The sequence below is a fragment of the Periplaneta americana genome, chromosome 14 (assembly GCF_040183065.1).
Source record: "Periplaneta americana isolate PAMFEO1 chromosome 14, P.americana_PAMFEO1_priV1, whole genome shotgun sequence".
Taxonomy (NCBI): domain Eukaryota; kingdom Metazoa; phylum Arthropoda; class Insecta; order Blattodea; family Blattidae; genus Periplaneta; species Periplaneta americana.
In genome coordinates, this window is record NC_091130.1 from 38,146,494 (window position 1) to 38,166,222 (window position 19,729).

Here is a 19,729-nt window from a genome sequence, read left to right on the forward strand (position 1 = left end):
CTTACAAATGACAATTCATAGGCTATATCAAAAAGCAAAAGAGTACAATTTAGAAATTTCTATACACAAAACAAAAACCATGGCCTTTATTGGATCAGAAACTTGGACTCTAATAACTAGTCAACTGAAAAGAATAGAAGCAGCTGAGATGAGATTACTAAGACCGCTAGCAGGCTACACTCTCTATGACCATAAATATAATGAAGACATCCGACAAGAACTAAATATCGCAGCCATTACAGAGACAATCCACAAGTATCGGAGCAACTGGCATGAGCATGTTCTACGGATGCCAAATGACAGACTACCCAGGAGATTATTAAATTAAAGACCCCTTGGATACCGAGATCGTGGACGCCCGAAGAAGCGATGGAGAGACCAGCTTTTCACCTGAGACGGAACAGGCCAAATGGCCTAAACCCTGATAGCTATTGATGATGATGATGATGATGATGATGGTGATGATAGTGAATATTTTCGTGATGTTTACATACGGAAGTAATTATTATTATGATTATGTTGCCATTACTTTGCTTCATGTATTTCAAATTGCTAAAAGATAAGTAATAAATGTTTTCAGTTAATGTTAAATTATGCTCTGTCGTAGATGGAGAACCATCTGGTGGAGGTTCCAGTTATTACACCAAGTTTCGTAACATGCGCGCTCAGAATTCGTTCCCACGAAATTAATTGTCCCTACCGATTCTTTTTATATTGTGCATTGTCATGATCATCTAAATTGCAAATTTTGATCAAGTACGGAACCATCACCAATCACCACGTACTAGCTCTTCTAGCACCACGAGAGCTAATCTGATCATTGCCTTCGTCTTTTCTAGTATATCAATTTAATATAATCAAGTAACACGGCAAACTAGCTGCGGATGTTATGACAATTAAACAATATAAAAAAACGACGAAAGAGTAATGGAACGGAGAAAAATTCTCTCCGGCGCCGGGATTTGAACCCGGGTTTTCAGCTCTACGTGCTGATGCTTTATCCACTAAGCCACACCGGATTCCACCCCGGCATCGGACAGAATCTTCTCAGATTAAGTTCCAACTCTTGGGTTCCCTCTAGTGGCCGCCCTCTGCACTACGTCATAGATGTCTATGAACGTAGAACCGAAGTCCACACATGTGCTGAGGTGCACTCGTTATGAGTGACTAGTTGGCCGGGATCCGACGGAATAAGCGCCGTCTTAAATCACGAAGTGATTTACGCATACCATATATATTATTTTAATGTACCGAAGTACATATGATATTTCCATGCAGATATTCTGCGTCATCATACGATGAAAGAGTAATGGAACGGAGAAAAATTCTTTCCGGCGCCGGGATTTGAACCCGGCTTAATCTGAGACGATTCTGTCCGACGCCGGGGTGGAATCCGGTGTGGCTTAGTGGATAAAGCATCAGCACGTAGAGCTGAAAATCCGGGTTCAAATCCCGGCGCCGGAGAGAATTTTTCTCCGTTCCATTACTCTTTCATCGTATGATGACGCAGAATATCTGCATGGAAATATAATATGTACCTCGGTACATTAAAATAATATATATGATATGCGTAAATCACTTCGTGATTTAAGACGGCGCTTATTCCGTCGGATCCCGGCCAACTAGTCACTCATAACGAGTGCACCTCAGCACATGTGTGGACTTCGGTTCTACGTCCATAGACATCTATGACATAGTGCAGAGGGCGGCCACTAGAGGGAACCCAAGAGTTGGAACTTAATCTGAGACGATTCTGTCCGACGCCGGGGTGGAATCCGGTGTGGCTTAGTGGATAAAGCATCAGCACGTAGAGCTGAAAACCCGGGTTCAAATCCCGGCGCCGGAGAGAATTTTTCTCCTTTCCATTACTCTTTCATCGTATGATGACGCAGAATATCTGCATGGAAAAATCATATGTACCTCGGTACATTAAAATAATATATAATATAAAAAAGTTTAAGAAATATGCACATAAAGCATTCTATCTACTTAAAAAGGCAGAATTTTCTGAAGTTATTTATATCATTTTCACACAGATTACAGTCTATCATCTCCCCTAAGTATCTAAAAAAACTGTACATGCTAGAAATAAATTAATTAGATTTCAAATCAGCAGTCCAAACTTAACCAAATCCGCATATTACTTTTCTTGACGAATTTTCTTTGTAGACCAGTGTAATTAAAGCATTAAATTCTTTGGGTATACAAATGCGATGAGATGGATAATGAGTTTTCTTTTTAAACATATTTTTATCATTCTTTTATGTAATAATATTAATGGGAGAATGTAAATCTGTGCTAATCCACCCCATCCTATAATTCCATGTAGCTAATCGGCGATGTATGCAATGGAGGGGAAAGGAAATGGCCACCCTATCCTATTATCTCCTGGCCTTGTTGCCTCATAAATGGTGCCTTCTTAATTTAATAATAATAATAATAATAATAATAATAATAATAATAATAATAATAATAATAACAATAATTTTATAGTTATGTACGGATTCATTTTACAGCAAAACATAGTAACTTTTGTTGGGACGTATATAAGGAACCATATAGTGAATATAAGCTAAAAATTAAATAAATTGTGGCGCAAGAGACTTTTTATGTACAGCGATACAATTTTTTACTCGTATTTAAATGTTAACAAAACACAAACCACTTACCATAGAGGGATGAAATTTTGTACATATGTTATTACTAACCAGATATAACAATGATAAGCATTTCTTGAATCTAGCTTTAAAAACATGGAAGTTAGTAATTTCAATATAGTGTTCCCTTAAGACAGTGATCGCCAAAAGCTGTGTCGCGACACATGCTCCTGCCTCCACTCAAGCGTAACTATGGCATCATACCCCCACCCTCTGTTTACAGCCTTTTCTTCGATATAAGACAAGACATTTATCAGCAGCGGACGTGCGTACACATGTAATGTTACAAGTGAGTAGGATAATATATTTCGATGTCTTTTCCAAAACAGAAAACAGATAATATATTAACACTTAATTTAAAGGAGCATGGGAACAAAAGTACAGGGACATCATTTTATTTTTACTTCAATTTTTATTGTACCTGAGTTTTTGAATGTACTTCACTCCCACCCCTTCTACTAAGGAAGTTCCAACACCACACAGAACCAAGACCGCAGATAGTAAGCAGTACTGAGTTACTGAGTATAGTACGTTCCAGAAATATGTTCGCGTTTTCCAGTGACGAAAGAGCTTTCAATATTGAATCATATTTTCGCACAGTTGCTGTCCGTTTGCCTACGTCGCATCCCGATTTCCCCCACCTGCTTCTGCTCGCCCCTCTGTAAAAGCTGGGCTGTCTTAGCTCTTTTCTGAAAACATTAATTTCTCTTAGGAATTGGACGTTTACGTAATATTATACAGCTGTTTAATTTAACTCAAATAAAAGGGCCTCGTTAAGTAATTAACTGTCACGTGATTTCCTCCCTTTCTACAATCCTGCGGCATAACCAATTGGACGGACAGTAAATAGCATGTCTGAGTAATTTTATATTTTCGGGTCGGGCAGAAGTGAAGATTGAATTTACTGTACGTACAGAATTATTTCAACATGAGTTACTAGTACGAAGGACGAAACTGGTAATTGGAATTAGATGCAATAGTCTATAGTGCGATAATATGCACAAAAGAACTGAAGCCTGTATCGAAATGAACGGCCACCATTTTCAAAATTGTGTTTAAATATTCATATTATGATTATTTTTCAATTTAACTTCTTTCTCTATATTGTACGCTAATGTGCTGTAGACAGTATATTATACATTGCATAATGAATACGTTCGCATGGATAACTCACTTCGTGAGTAAAAACACTTATTCTTAATACAGTACTGTACTTTGATTAAAGAAAAACCTAATGAAAATTATCAAACTCAAAATCGCGATATTTCCTAGTTTACGTAAATGGATGAACTACTTTTCTTCCATCCTACTCCTAGTAGAGTGATTTGTGTTTTACGCCAGTATCATCGAACTCCAGTGTTGGAGGGGGCAGCAATCGGTGTTTCCGGTTCTCTAAAGGTACAGACAGATAATATTAAAAATTTTAGTAAAAATAAAATGATGTCCCTGTATTTATTTTGTGCAGATGGCAAATATATGAGATAGGGCTACTTAATTCGTTGTACAATGTTTAGTGAAGTATAAAAGAACAATGTACGTTGTTATTATTCTCTTGATATAAAGACTAACACACCCTTACCTATAAATTGAATATTTCATTAATAAACGGTCAATAAAAAGTATCGGCTTCTATGTCTTAATCGGGGTAAAATACTTCGACGTTATATTGAAGTATGTAGTGTAATTTAAAACTTCGTGACCAGCCTGGTAAGTTTTTCTAATTTCAAATATCTGCTGATGTAAAGTACACGTTCTTTTTATGTTAAATAAGAAAATATATTTTATTTGATTAAGGGAATGCATAGGTGAAATTACTAAATCTTGCAGTTTTCATTTTTTTTCTCAAAGATCAAGGACACTAGAATAAAATTATGTGACACGTTTCCTTATTAAGATTAAATAAAAGGCAGGAATTTTTCTCAACGTGTGGAACCATTTATATATTAATTAATTAAATTAATATATAAATGGTTCCACACGTCGAAAATTAAAGAAAATCACGTTGAGAAAAATTCCTGCCTTTTATTTCATCTTAATAAGGAAACGTGTCACATAATTTTATTCTAGTGTCCTTGATCTTTGAGAAAAAAATGAAAACTGTAAGATTTAGTAATTTCACCTGTGCGTTCCCTTAACAATATTTTTTATTTTTTATTTTTTTATTTTATTAGGTTATTTTACGACGCTTTATCAACATCTTAGGTTATTTAGCGTCTGAATGAGATGAAGGTGATAATGCCGGTGAAATGAGTCCGGGGTCCAACACCGAAAGTTACCCAGCATTTGCTCATATTGGGTTGAGGGAAAACCCCGGAAAAAACCTCAACCAGATAACTTGCCCCGACCGGGAATCGAACACGGGCCACCTGGTTTCGCGGCTAGACATGCTAACCGTTACTCCACAGGTGTGGACCCCTTAACAATACAAAAATAATGAATAAGAGGATAAAAGTTAACACGGAAAAAGTGTGTGTAGTTAATAAGTAGAAGAATATTATATTGCTTTTGTTTTCCGGTCACAGTCCTCTCTGCACTGTTATTCGCTGCATTACCTGAGGAGATACCCACTCCACCCCTCTCCCTGCGATAGTGGTGTGCGGGTTGCATTTCTATTACGTCACAATTTCGTTGTGTTTGGCAACCACTGCCTTAAGACATAAGTAATTGACATGAAAATTGAATTTTAAGTTTTGATCGAAGAAAATATGGTTTAGGACAGTGTAATTATAGTTATATTTGGACGTTCACTACTATGACATGTAATTTAACATTTGTTTTCCACTGCAGAGAGTCCTATTTTATTTACAGCAAAATAAATTAATGATATGATCTTGAAAGCCGATACTTCATTTTACAGCTATCCGTACTCATAGTTACTTCATCCGACGTAAATCTCATGTAACATGCTGGGAATCGAACCTACGTCTCGTTGTTAATAAACCTTTAATTAAATGAAATACAGTCTAGCTATATCGACAGTAAATTAAAACGACGAAATCTTCTTTGCGACGTTCTCTCTTTTTCCATATTGAGTGTTTCTGTACTGCAATTGAAGGCGTTTTCCAATTGCACAAATTACTGAAAATAAGATGGGGTAATCATATCTAGTACAGTTTTCTCCTTGTAGTATAGTAACGAAGACTGTCGCCATAGTTCCAGTTACAACATTCAATTCTCCCATCAGAATGAGAGCGCAGATACAAATTGATCAAGCATAATGACAATAAAGTACTCGGAACGGCGCAAGACGCGTTTCAAGTTCCTTCCTGAATACAGACTGTTTGCACCTCGGAACTAAATGAGACAGCATGTACAGTAGGAACTTTTGTGTACAACATATTGAGATTTTCAGCGAAGTACAAAACTCGTTGGGATAGAAAAGGCAAGCGAGTGCTTACTCACTAGAACTGACGTCTTCCGCCCCTTCCACCACCCTCTCACACAACCCTTTATAACCTCATCGCGCCTTTTCAATCCTCAGGCAAGCTCAGTCCGTCCCGAAGGCAGGCAACCCGTTATACTCGCAGAGAAAACTCCATTTTCCATTCCAAAAAACCTCTAAACTCCAGCAGCTAGCAGCTTCTAATGCAAAACCAAGACTGTCGGAACTTCAACGCCACTCTTAAAAACCAACGTGCAAGTCGCTCAAGGAAAAAAGTATAAAAAACTTTCAAAGACTAGATGGAAAATGAATTTTCTTGGTAGGGTAAAAAAAAAAGTTTTTTAAAAAGAAGAACCAAACCAAGTGGATTTCTCGTAGAAATTGCGAAATAAGTTACCCCTAAGATCTTCTATTCTGCATTGTAAACCCCAACCACCCTACTTCCCACCTTACACTCCAGTATTCACCCTCAGTGACGCCAACATCACCGGATGTGAAAAGATTTATCTTCGCAGCTGTTAAAAATGTTTTAAAACAGTAATTATGCCCTTGTTCTTATTCCAAATGCACGGTTTTGTAGTAACAATTTATATGAATGAACCATTACAAGTTTACAAGCCATTCTTAAAGCAATAAAAGGTTATTTTATTGGAACTACTGATAGGAAAATTCCAGGTAATTCAATTAAAACTTTACTCCCGCTATTTGTCTTTGAATGAGCTTCTATTCTTATTTTGTTTAAAGTTTTATTTTATAGTACGCCAGGAAGTAAAGTCAATAACTTTAATTAATATTCCTATAAGTTAGCTATGAGTTACTAATAAGACCGTTTTCTTAGTCTAACAACATTGGAATGAGTATAAGTGTGCACGGGATATAATATTATACCACGTGTTCTTCAGTAGACACTCTGTTCACAAACATAAGTAACGCGCAATACAGGTTCACTCTAAAACAGGTTCCATACTCCTAAACAAGTACAGTATACTTTAGTTTAGCAATGTTTATTATACAGGGACATCATTTTATTTTTACCAACATTTTTAATATTAACCTGGCTATACCTTTGGATCAACACCGTTGTCTACCCTTTTCCACGACTGGAGTTCGATGATACTGGCATAATATACAAACAAATCACTTTACTAGGTATAGGAGGGAAGAAAAGTAGTTCATCCATTTACGTAAACTAGGACATCTAGCGCTTTTGAGTTTGATCATTTTCATTATGTTTTTGTTTACTAAAAATACAGTATAGTATTAACAATGAGTGTTTTTACTCATGAACTGAGCTGTCTATGTGGACGTATTCATTATGCAGTGTATATTATACTGTCTACAGCACATTAGCGTACAATATAGAGAATGAAGTTAAATTGAAAAATAATCATAATATGGATATTTAAACACATTTTTGAAAATGGTGGCCGTTCATATCGATACAGGCTTCAGTTCTTTTGTGCCTATTATCGCACTATAGACTACTGCATCTAATTCCAATTACCAGTTTCGTCCTTCGTAACTTGTAACTCATGTTGAAATAATTCTGTACCTACTCTATAAAAGAGTACCTTACAGATAAAATTACTCAGACATGCTGTCTACTGTCCGTCCAAGTGGTTATGTCGCAGGAGGTTCGATTCCGGGTCGGGGCAAGTTACCTGGTTGAGGTTTTTTCCGGGGTTTTCCCTCAACCAAATTGAGCAAATGCTGGGTAACTTTCGGTGCTGGACCCCGGATTCATTTCATCGGCATTATCACCTTCATCTCATTCAGACGCTAAGTAGCCGAAGATGTTGATAAAGCGTCGTAAAATAACCTGCTAAAAAAGTCGCAGGGTCGTAGAAAGGGGTGGAATCACGTGATAGTTAATTACTTAACGAGGCCCTATCATTTAAGTTATTTTAAACAGTTGCATAATAATATGTAGACGTCCAATTAATTCCTAACAGAAATTAATGTTTTCAGAAAAGAGCTAAGAAAGCCCAGTCACTAGTCTTTACAGTGGAGCGAGCAGAAGCAGGTGGGGGAAATCGGGATGCGACGTAGGCAAACGGACGAGTACCTGTGCGAAAATATGATTCGATATTGGAAGTTTTCGTCACTGGAAAATGCGAACATATTTCTGAAACGTACTATAATCGCTAACGCAGTACTGCGGCCTTGGTTCTGTGTGGAGGACAGTTGGAACTTCATTAGTAGAAGGGGTGGGGGTGAAGTACATTCAAATCTCAGGTACAATAAAAGTTGAAGTAAAAATAAAATGATGTCCCTGTATTATGCACTACTAGTTGAAATAAACCTGAAACAAGTGCGAAAGTACAGGAGTAGAGGAATTCGGAAGAAAGTATGTCTGCGTAAGTGGCGACATTATTTGTGCAAGCTCTACCCTTTTTAAATTCTGATTGATCTCCTAGTAAAATAGATTCAATAAATTTTTGCAAACTGATATACAGTAATTGATGCGCGATGTGCAATAACAGCTTAACTCTACTTAAGTCGTTATTCCAGCGATGGTATTTTCATAATGTGCCATGTCTTCTCTATCGACTGTAAAATTTGTATTTAATTTCGTTCATCATTATGTGAAGTGCTATGCTAAGTCGAAAGGTTCAAAATTCGCAATACAAAAATATGTTACACTCATGTTTTATACATCAGGGTTTTTGGCAGTGTCATATACTTACAATACCGTTTTCCAGCCTTCAGTTTTTCAGTAGATAATATACCACCAAAGGAAGAACATAATCTAAAAATCCATCTCGTTTTGGCTTTTAAAATTATCAAAGAAATATGATATTTCATTACTGAAATTCTTGACACCAGAAAATGCATGTTCTCTACAAATATTTTGGATTCTGAAGCAGTGCTGGATGAAGATCATCCTGAAAATTAAATCAGTGTACATGAATAAGGATATTTGAAACTGCAGCATAGTTTCAGAATTGATTTCCTTAATACATCTTCGGTTTTTATTAGAAATTTAAAACAAACGTCATTTTGTTTGTACAGTAATATATTTTCATAAAAAATGTAAGGGCTTATAGGCTAAAAATTCTTATTTTGTATTACCTTTATAAGTTGAAATCTTAATGTACTATTATTTCTCATTATTCATTCAATAAAGTTCGCGTATGTTAGTGAAAGAACACTTTTCTACTGATTTTAATGCCTAAGTACTCTAATTTAAATGGTCTCAGACTTTTATGTAATAACGACTTAAGTTTTCCATACTTCATTTAAAAATGGGTTGTGTTATAATTTTAACTGATATTGGATTTGAATAATTTATACAGTCTAAATTATTATACAAAACAAACGATACGAGTATATGTACTATTAAAATTTCTACATTGTTATAAAACTTTAACACTGTTTTTCTTAGAACACGAGTTTTCAACTTAAGCCGTTACCGCAGTATAGTATATACAGTCACGAAGCTCAATACGTAGTAAATATGCATCCATAGATAGTTGCTAACCACTAGGATCGCTACTATCGCCTCACTGCAGACAATGCGAAATATTACCTGCATAGTCTATTGCTCCTAGTACCCTCAAAACTCAAGTTTCGTGATTGTATATACTATACTGTGCTGTTACTGCACACAGTGCCTCAATTTTTGTATAGAGTTCGTATATTGTATATCCTTCCCATACCAGGAAAGTAGATTCTTTTTCTGAAATAAATACATTACGATTCACAGCTAGTTCAAATTTTATCGACAATTTTAACTTTGAACATCATGTATCTAAAATCCTGAGCTGGACACAGAATGTAAATCACGTTGGAGCGTAATACTGTTAAATGCCAATAACTCAGTAACTTTAAATACAGACATCACAAACCTATAATCTAATTAAAGAGTAAATAAAGAGCTTTCTATGTAACTTATTTTATTCCATAATTAATATGAGTGTACATCTGTTACAAGTAGCACAGAATTATATCTTTTTAAAGATATCTGTTAAAAATTCAAAGTTGTGACAATTCTGGGAAAACAAGCAATCTTGTATAAAATAATAAATAATATTAATAACGAATCTATAGAAGACGTTGATAACTTTAAGTGCTTGGGTTGCGATGTATCTACCAACATCATCTTCATCAATTCACGGTATAGGCTAGGTTGGACCTGTTTCCGTCCCACATCTTTCCATCTTTTCAAGGATCTTCCTATGGATCGTCTTCCTTTAAGTTCAGTACATAGTCTAACCTTATTGAATTTGGTATTCCTAAGAAAATAGTTCGATTAATTAAAATGTATCTCAGTGAAAAGTACAGTAGAGTCCATATAAGCCAGTTTCTATCCAACGCTTTTCAATTCACTGCGGGCTAAAGGAAAAAGATGCACTACCACCTTTATTTTTTAACTTTGCTCTAGAATATGCTATTAGGAAAGTCAAGGAAAACAGAGAGGGTTTGGAAAAGAATGGGTTACATCAGCTGCTTGTTTATGCGGAAGACGTGATTATGTTTGGAGAAAATCCACGAACTATTACCGAAAACACTGGAATTTTACTTGAAGCAAATAAAGAGATAGGTTTGGAAGTAAATCCCGAAAAGACAAAGTATATGATTATGTCTCGAGACGAGAATATTGCACGAAATGGAAATATAAAAATTGGAAATTTATCCTTTGAAGAGGTGAAAAATTTCAAATATCTGTGAGCAAGAGTAACAAAATATAAATGATACTCGGGAGGAAATTAAACGCAGAATAAATATGGGAAATGCCTGTTATTATTCGGTTGAGAAACTTTTATCATCCAGTCTGCTGTCAAAAAATCTGAAAGTTAGAATTTATAAAACAGTTATATTACCGGTTGTTCTTTATGGTTGTGAAACTTGGACTCTCACTTTGAGAAAGGAACACAGGTTAAGGGTGTTTGAGAATAAGGTGCTTAGGAAAATATTTGGGGCTAAGAGGGATTAAGTTACAGGAGAATGGAGAAAGCTACACAACACAGAACTGCACGCATTGTATTCTTTACCTGACATAATTATGAACATTAAATCGAGACGTTTGAGATGGGCAGGGCATGTAGCACGTATGGGCGAATCCAAAAATGCATATAGAGTGTTAGTTGGGAGACCGGAGGGAAAAATACCTTTGGGGAGGCCGAGACGTAGATGGGAGGATAATATTAAAATGGATTTGAGGGAGGTGGGATATGATGATAGAGGCTGGATTAATCTTGCTCAGGATAGGGATCTATGACGGGCTTATGTGAGGGCGGCAATGAACCTCCGTGTTCCTTAAAAGCCAGTAAGTAAGTAGGGTAAACTCATCTAATTCCGTGACTCATGTAATTCCGTTATACTGAATATAATTAATATCACTGAATTTTGTGTACACGACAAATTGTTGGTAGTTTGTTCAATGGATAGCAGCTCTAATCAGCTACCGTCTCAAGAAGTTTGGGCTTCTGGGAACAAGTGCACTGCTAACAGGAAGTCATTTCATAGTGCGCCCTTGCTAAGAAGCTTGGTTTGAGTTGTCCTGGTGTCGTATCTTAAAATAAGTTAAAAAAACAGGTATGTGCAGAATAATACTTGTGTATAAATATATATTTCTATAGAGATTACTTTGAAGATTTAGAATGTGTACACAGTTGTCAGTTAACTTATATGATTTAGTCTACAAACCTTAAGTTGTCTGCACAATTTCTTAGGATTTTTAACATTTGGCTGCCATTACTGTATCACGAAATTAAGTGAACAGAAAATGAAAACTCGTTAAATGAACGTCACATGGCCTGTACGACTAGTTGTCATCTGTATTAATTAATTATATCTGCTTAATTTTAAAATAAATTGGAATATATACATTTTTTTATAATATTTATTTACAATAATTAGATAATATATATTAAGTAATCGAATATTAACGCCAATTAAAATGAAGAAAATTTTGTATATGATATACATATTTAATAATGACCATCTTCGCATACGGATCAGCACTCTGTTCTCTGATCCGCACGTGGGTTCGATTCTCGGAACTCTCAGGCATTTTTAGTCAGGAACTGGTCTCAAGCTTTATCTACCCAGATTCTTAAAGATAACTGAGTTTCTGACTCTCAGCAAATGGGTGGATCAATTGTGATCTCTTTCTTGATTGTTGCGTCACTTTGTGAAGAACATCCCTCCAAGCAGACCTTTCCTTTTGTTGATGGACTCACATGGAAGTTACGTAGGTCCTGATTTGTTGGCTTTGGCCAGAGAAAACAAGACCATCCTCTTCACCATGTCTTCTCATAACATCCATATTCTGCAACCATTAGGTGTCAGTGTTTAGCGTGAGGGTGAGGTGGTCGTTATTTAGCCCCACGTTGGGCGCCATTTGAGGGTGGGTGGTTATTGTGGCCCCACGTTGGGCGCCATTTGAGGGTGGGTGGTTATTGTGGACCCACGTTGGACGCCATTTGTGGGTGGGTGCGTCTCGGTGTTGCGTGAGATTCACTCAGGGTAGCCGAGGTACGGTTGTGGTGTAGGATGATGTCGGGAATCATACCAAGCCGGCTACTTATATAAAAGGCAGTGTAAACTCCAAAACTATAAGTTTATTGTCGTATTCACTTGGTAAACCCTAGAGTATGTATTTCCGGCTGACTTATAATTCAGTCGTTGGTCGCACTTCTGTATGGACTCTATGGCAGCTCTGAATAAGCTCTATCCGATACTGTAAATTCAATACTCTGTCCAGTACACTATGATCGAAGCTCCTAAACGTTGACGAGTGGTCTCGCCGATGACAAAGTTCTATCTATCGAGTCTTCGCCGGAAGAAAGACTATTAAGTTGGGCCGCCGACATGAAAAAAAAGATGTCGCGCCGTCTACACGAAGAAAAGTAGTTATCCTGTCGACACGAAACGAAGTAGTTATTCTGCCCTGTATGTAGGGCCGTCGACACGAAAAGGAGTAGTGATTGTGCTCTGTATGTAGGGCCGCCGACACGATGAGATGTTGTGATTGTGCCCTGTATGTAGGGCCGCCGACACGATGAGATGTTGTCCCTCGTGCCCTGTATGTAGGGCCGCCGACACGATGTGATCTTGTGATTCTCTCCGCTCCCCGTCACCCTTATTTATAAAAACCTATCCTATGCTAAAACTAACTATCCTATTGGTTAAAAACTACGTCACTTAACCGGCCTAAAATCTATTCTCTATTGGTCCAAAGTGACCTCATAAGCTAAACCAAGATCTCTCCTTATTGGGCGCGAAATACGTCATCTCTAAATTTAAACTTTTGGACTTCCCACAACATCAAATTAGTTCGAAGATCTTGGAGAACCCCGTTCTTTGGAAAACCCAAGCTTGCAATTGCTTTCCCACGGGTCCAGTCTAACTCCGGCTTTTACGCATTGCCGAGTGTCTATATACAATCACGCACAAGGTGGCCCTAAATCTGTCCGATGTTGACAAGTGACGAAACACCTGTGTGGGAAGCTAATTCTAACGAAGTCGCCAGAACATCCCCGCGAATACATGTAATAAAAATATGGAGATATCACTTCGCTAATAAATCGGTCTCTCCCTCTCCTAATTACTGCTTCAAGCGTCCCTTGAAGCAAGCTTAGAGAAATGAGTTGGAGAACTTTCATATGACGAACTCCAATGTTGCACAAACATGATTTGACTTGCAAAAGCTATTCAATGTGGCATATGAGAAGGCAATGACATCAACAAATATCCGTTCAGAGTTTTATAAAACGGGAGTTTATCCATTCAACCCATCTTCTTTGACAGATGAAGCCCTTACAGCTAGCAAGTTCAAAGACAAGCCAACTCTTGGACGTCAACAAAAGCAGGGTGACCTTCCAGAAGAAATAGTTTGTTCAGCTGTCTGTTTCATCACAACAAAATTATTATGTTCAGTTGCCTGTTTGAACACAAGGGAAACGACGTCAGGCTGTAACAGATTTGTTGAAACACCCACATATGATCCATCAAAGAAAAAGAACGGTAAACCGCAAAATAGATGTCAGAGCCAAGTGCCTTACGCTACCAACCAAATCTCCAGCTGATGCTTCACCGCAGAAGTCTACAAAATCTTCTCAAGGAAAGCCATCCATATCACGAGCCAGTTCTAACGATGAAGATTGGGTTTGTGAGGTCTGTAACGGATCTTATAGTGTTGACGTCAAAAAACGAAATAATGAAAATTGGATTGCTTGCTCATTCTTTGGGAAAACATATCATGAGAAGTGTCAAATTGCAGAATCTGATGCTGATGTTTTATGTGTGATAGTTGTGCCACTTCTGATGTTGATCGTGATGTTTCAAGTTGATTATATGAATAATGAATAACTTTAATTAGGGTAATTACGTTCATGTTAATGTTCAAGGTCACAGTGTAAGATTATTCTTTCTTTATTTTATGTACATATTGTGTCACGGAATTAAGGTTACAGTGTCACGGAATTAAGTAAATATCACGGAATTAAATAAAATGTGAGTGATGCTTTTAATTTTTTTTCTCTCTAAGTAAACACAGCTATCAGTGATTACTTCACGGATTGCCATATTACGACTTTTGAACAAATGTTTACAGTAATAAACAATATTATTTTGTGTCTTCATATAGAAGTAATAGTAATAAAATCTTATTATCACGGAATTAGATGAGTTTACCCTAAGTAAGTAAGTAAATAAGTATTATTATTATTATTATTATTATTATTATTATTATTATTATTATTATTATTATTATTATTAAAATTTTGTGTCGAGATTTAATATTGTCCATACTCTATAACTTACTTATGTATTTTATAATTAAGATCGTATCGCTCAAGATTTCGAAGGAAATCATGCTTCGCTAGTCCAAACAACTTGACGAATTTTGTTTTGAGCAGAATAATTTTGAGCAAAGCGAAGCTGGTAACTGAACATGTGATCAATTCTGAAATGTCCGAGATATCGAATCTCAATACAAATAAGCCCCCAAATTCTTTCCGTAAAATTCAATTCACCGCAAAAGCCTAAAACGTCAAGTCAGGAACTGAACGACAGAAAACACCGAACCCCTTCAATTCCAAACCCTCTCTGTTATCCTGTACTTTCCTAATGGCATATTCTAGAGCAAAGTTAAAAAAGTAAAGGTGATAGTGCATCTCCCTGCTTTAGCCCACAGTGAATTAGAAACTCATCTGACAGAAACTGACCTATACGGACTCTGCTGAACGTTTCACCGAGACACATTTTAATTAATCGAACTAGTTTCTTGGGAATACCAAATTCAATAAGAATATCATATAATACTTCCCTCTTAACCGAGTCATAAGCCTTTTTGAAATCTATGAATAACTGATGTACTGTACCCTTATACTCCCATTTTTTCTCCATTATCTGTCGAATACAAAAAATCTGATCAATAGTCTATCTATTACGCCGAAAACCGCACTGATGATCCCCAATAATTTCATCTACGTACGGAGTTAATCTTCTCAAAAGAATATTGGACAAAATTTTGTACGACGTCAACAAAAGTGATATTCCTCGAAAGTTACCACAGTTGGTTTTGTCCCCCTTTTTAAAAATAGGTACAATTATGGACTCCTTCCATTGTTCTGGTACAATTTCCTTTTCCCAAATAGCAAGTACAAGTTTATAAATTTCGCTATATAATGCACTCCCACCCTCTTGTATTAATTCTGCTGGAATTTGATCGATACCTGGAGACTTGTACTTTTTCAGATTTTCTATCGCAATTTCGACTTCTGTAAGCGTGGGTTCGGGTATAAATGGCTCAGCAGTTTGTATTTCAATTTCGTCCCGATCATTTCTATTTGGCCTATGTACATTTAGTAGTTGCGCAAAATAGTTTTTCCATCTGTTTAGGATTGATGGAGAGTCTGCAAGCAAGTCACCATTCTCATCCTTGATAACGTTTACCCTTGGCTGATATCCGTTCTTAAATTCCTTTATACCCTTATATAAATCTCGAATGTTTTTATTCTTACTATTTGTTTCTACCTCATTCAGTTTTTCCTTCAAGTAACCTCTCTTTTTATTCCTAAGTGTACGACTTGCTTCCCGTCTTTCATTGAAAATTATTATTATTATTATTATTATTATTATTATTATTATTATTATTATTATTATTATTATTATTATTATTACTACTACTATTATTTTGTGTTGAGATTTATACTTTACAATTTACTTATGGATTTACATCAAGTCAGGATTCAATCTCTATAGAATTAGCTGAAAGAGGCTGAACGACGAAAAACACCGAACTCAGAAAGACTTGCACTGCTCCTCCGAAACCGAGACAGCGAACTGTGTTAGCCTCTGACTCTCGTATCATTTTAGAAGGAATGCTGGACGTGCACCTGCCAAGAGGCAGCTACACGTGGCTTCAAGTGGGAAAGAGAGAGGGAGGGAAAGAAAGAGACAAAGAACGCCAAGGAAAAAAAAAAAGAAAGAGGGGAGAGAAGAGGTTTCCACTACAGTTGAAACATTTTAATTGCATACAACTCATTACCCGGCTTCTAGCGTGCCTCCACTATGTGTCACTCCACAATATGCAGTCCAAGCCTGTCGTAACGAATCTCCTTTTCTCTGTAGCACATGTGTACAGACCTGATGGCTTCTTGTTCTCTGTTTTCTAATCGCATAAAGTCATCTCGTATAAAGATGAGAAAATGAAGGAGAATACGTGGCTTTTAATAGCTGCATCTTTGAATATCGATCGTAAGTGAATCATATTTTATTACTGTATTGGTTGTATTACACACTACATATTCATGCTTCAATTCAATAACTACTGTTGTGTTCATTTTTGTTCTATTACAAATGTTTCTTCTCTAAATATTTTATGTTATGGTAGACTTAAAATAGGTTGCGATAATAAAGATAAAATAATACAGATAAATAATAATAATTTTGAAGTTGGTTAACCTGTGTTTATGTTGGCTGCCTTGTACTCATGAGAGAACGCCATTGGTCAATTATACACAAATAACATCAGAATGCGTAATATCGACTTTACATATCGTTATTGACACGCATATCGATATGCATAGTCGTCTACGTTCTCGGTTTATTGTGAATCAAAAATTTTCATATTCACGTCCTCTGCTTCTCGTTTTCATTCTGTTTATTGTGAACCAGCCTTAATTCTTCTTCTTCTTCTTCTTCTTCTTCTTCTTATTATTATTATTATTATTATTATTATTATTATTATTATTAATCGTGAAAATCCTTTTTCCCAAACCGTTAACAAGAATGGTTTAGAATAGTAAATTTCATATTTTAATTGTCTCTAATGATAATGCTGTTCACTGACAGGTGTGATAATCTTCACAGGAGAAGCACTTTAATGACAGTGAAATTCGAGCTTAATTACATTTATGTGTACTCAGAGTTTTATTTTCCTCCGCAATGTTTGCTTGCATCTAAGCTTATGGTTTTGTATGCAAAATTAATCTTATCTGCGAAATTTTATTACAAACCAACGCTAATAATAGTAATTCATACGGTTCTGATGACTCCGGCGAACAATATTTCGTTCTTGCTTCGTTTTATCTACGTACTAACATACAATGTTAATTACTAAAAAGAGACCAGAACAGGTTTGGAACAAAATAACCCTCTGACTTAATCGGTAAGTTATGGCCGCGTCGCTTATAGACATAAGCTGGACAAACAAGTAGTTTCTTGTCCTCATCCTACAGGTGTGCGTTTTTTAAAATAATGCAGGATGTGGCTGAAACATGCAGAAAATAAAACAATAACAAGCAACTTAATATCAAAGGTTGAAGGATGGAAATGTATTAAGATCATGAATGTGCTTTTAATACCACTAGCGTTACGAAAGAATAAATTTGTGCGTTTATTTATTACGTACATGGAAAACTTATTAGCGTGTCTGGAAAACAAGAACCCCTATAACGTAAAACGATTTTATACGAATAAAATTATGAGAAAGTGATATTAAAATTTGGTAGTGTTGATTTTAATAGGGCGTTTCCACTTATCAGTGGTTGCAACTAGTGCTGTGTCTCTTTTCCCATTTCCAAGACAGAGGGAAAGACTGTCGTATTAGACTGGTGGGGACTTACAGGTCGATTATGGAATTAAGGAAATTTGTATCTGAACGCATGGAAAAATGATATAAATTGACTATTATTGAAACTACGGGTCCATATAAAGTAATTTTATGTAATTTTTGCACTATTATAATGGATCACTTAATATTAAAAAAATAAGATATAACTATCCTTTAATTGAGGTTCTGGCTGATATGCACATCTATTATCAGGCAGTACATCTCACTTGATATGTGTCAGAGGAAGAACAATTGTTTGTATGCATCTGAAGTCTGACTAGTGTAATAAGTAGCTAGTGGGCGATGTATGCAATGGAGGGGGAAGGGGAACTGGCCACCCTACCCATTATCTCCTGACCTAGTTGCCTCATAAGTGGTGCCTTCTTGGTATCACTGTCTTCGGACAGTTGACCAAACAACAAGAGATAACTTTCATGTGCATAGTATTTTTTTGACTCATCATATTTACGTGAAAAACAAGGAGAAGACAAACTACAAGGGGAAGCCAAGAGAAATACAAGGAGATTTAAGGTAAGACAAGGATAGTAAGGCAAAGACAGGGATAACAAGGAGAATACAAGAAGAACAACGAAAATATAAGGTGAACGGGAAAACAAGAAGAAGGAGTAGAAAAGAAAAACAAGGAGAAAAGGAGGGGTGGTGAAGGAGAACAAGGAAAAGTGAAGGAGAACAAGTGGAATATAAGGATAACGAGGGGAAGGGAAGGAGATAAATGGGAACATATGGAAAACAAATTAAATACAAAGAGAAATAAGACAATCCAATGAGAAAAAGGGGATATCAAGGAGAAGAAGGTGTAGTGAAGAAGAACATGGGATATCCAAGGAACATAACTGGAATATAAGGAGAACAAGGAGAAGACTGGGAAAGCAATAGAAATATATAGAAAACAGGGAGAATACAGGAAGAACAAAAGCAAAGCAGGAAGAATAAGATGAAAATGATTAGAAAAAAAGAATTAGAAAAAATATAATAGAAGGAGAACAGGAAAAATACAGGAGACTACAAGGAGAATATAGAAAATACTTAGAAAACAAGGAGAATACAGGGAGAACAAAAGCAAGGATAACTCGGAGAATACAAAGAGAACACGGGAAATATAAATAGATAACGGATAATAGAAAGAGAATAGGAAAACACACAGAATGCAAAGCACAGAGAATACAAGAACAACACAAGGAATACAAGGAACACACGCTGATCATTAAGAGAACACAGGGAATACAAAGAAAAGACGGCGAATACAAAAGAATACGGAGAATACAAGGACAACACAGAGAATACGATGACAACACAGAGAACACGAGGACAACACAGAGAACACAAGGACAACACAGAGAATACAAGGAGAACTCGCCGAATACAAGGAGAACAGAGATGGATACAAAGAGAACACGGGAAATACAAATATATGATAGATAATATGAACACGGAGACTATAAGGACAACACAGAGAACACGAGGACAACACAGAGAATACAAGGAGAACTCGCTGAATACAAGGAGAACAGGAATGAATACAAAGAGAACACGGAAAATACAAATATATGATGGATAATATGAACACGGAGACTACAAGGACAATGCAGAGAATCTTTGCATCAG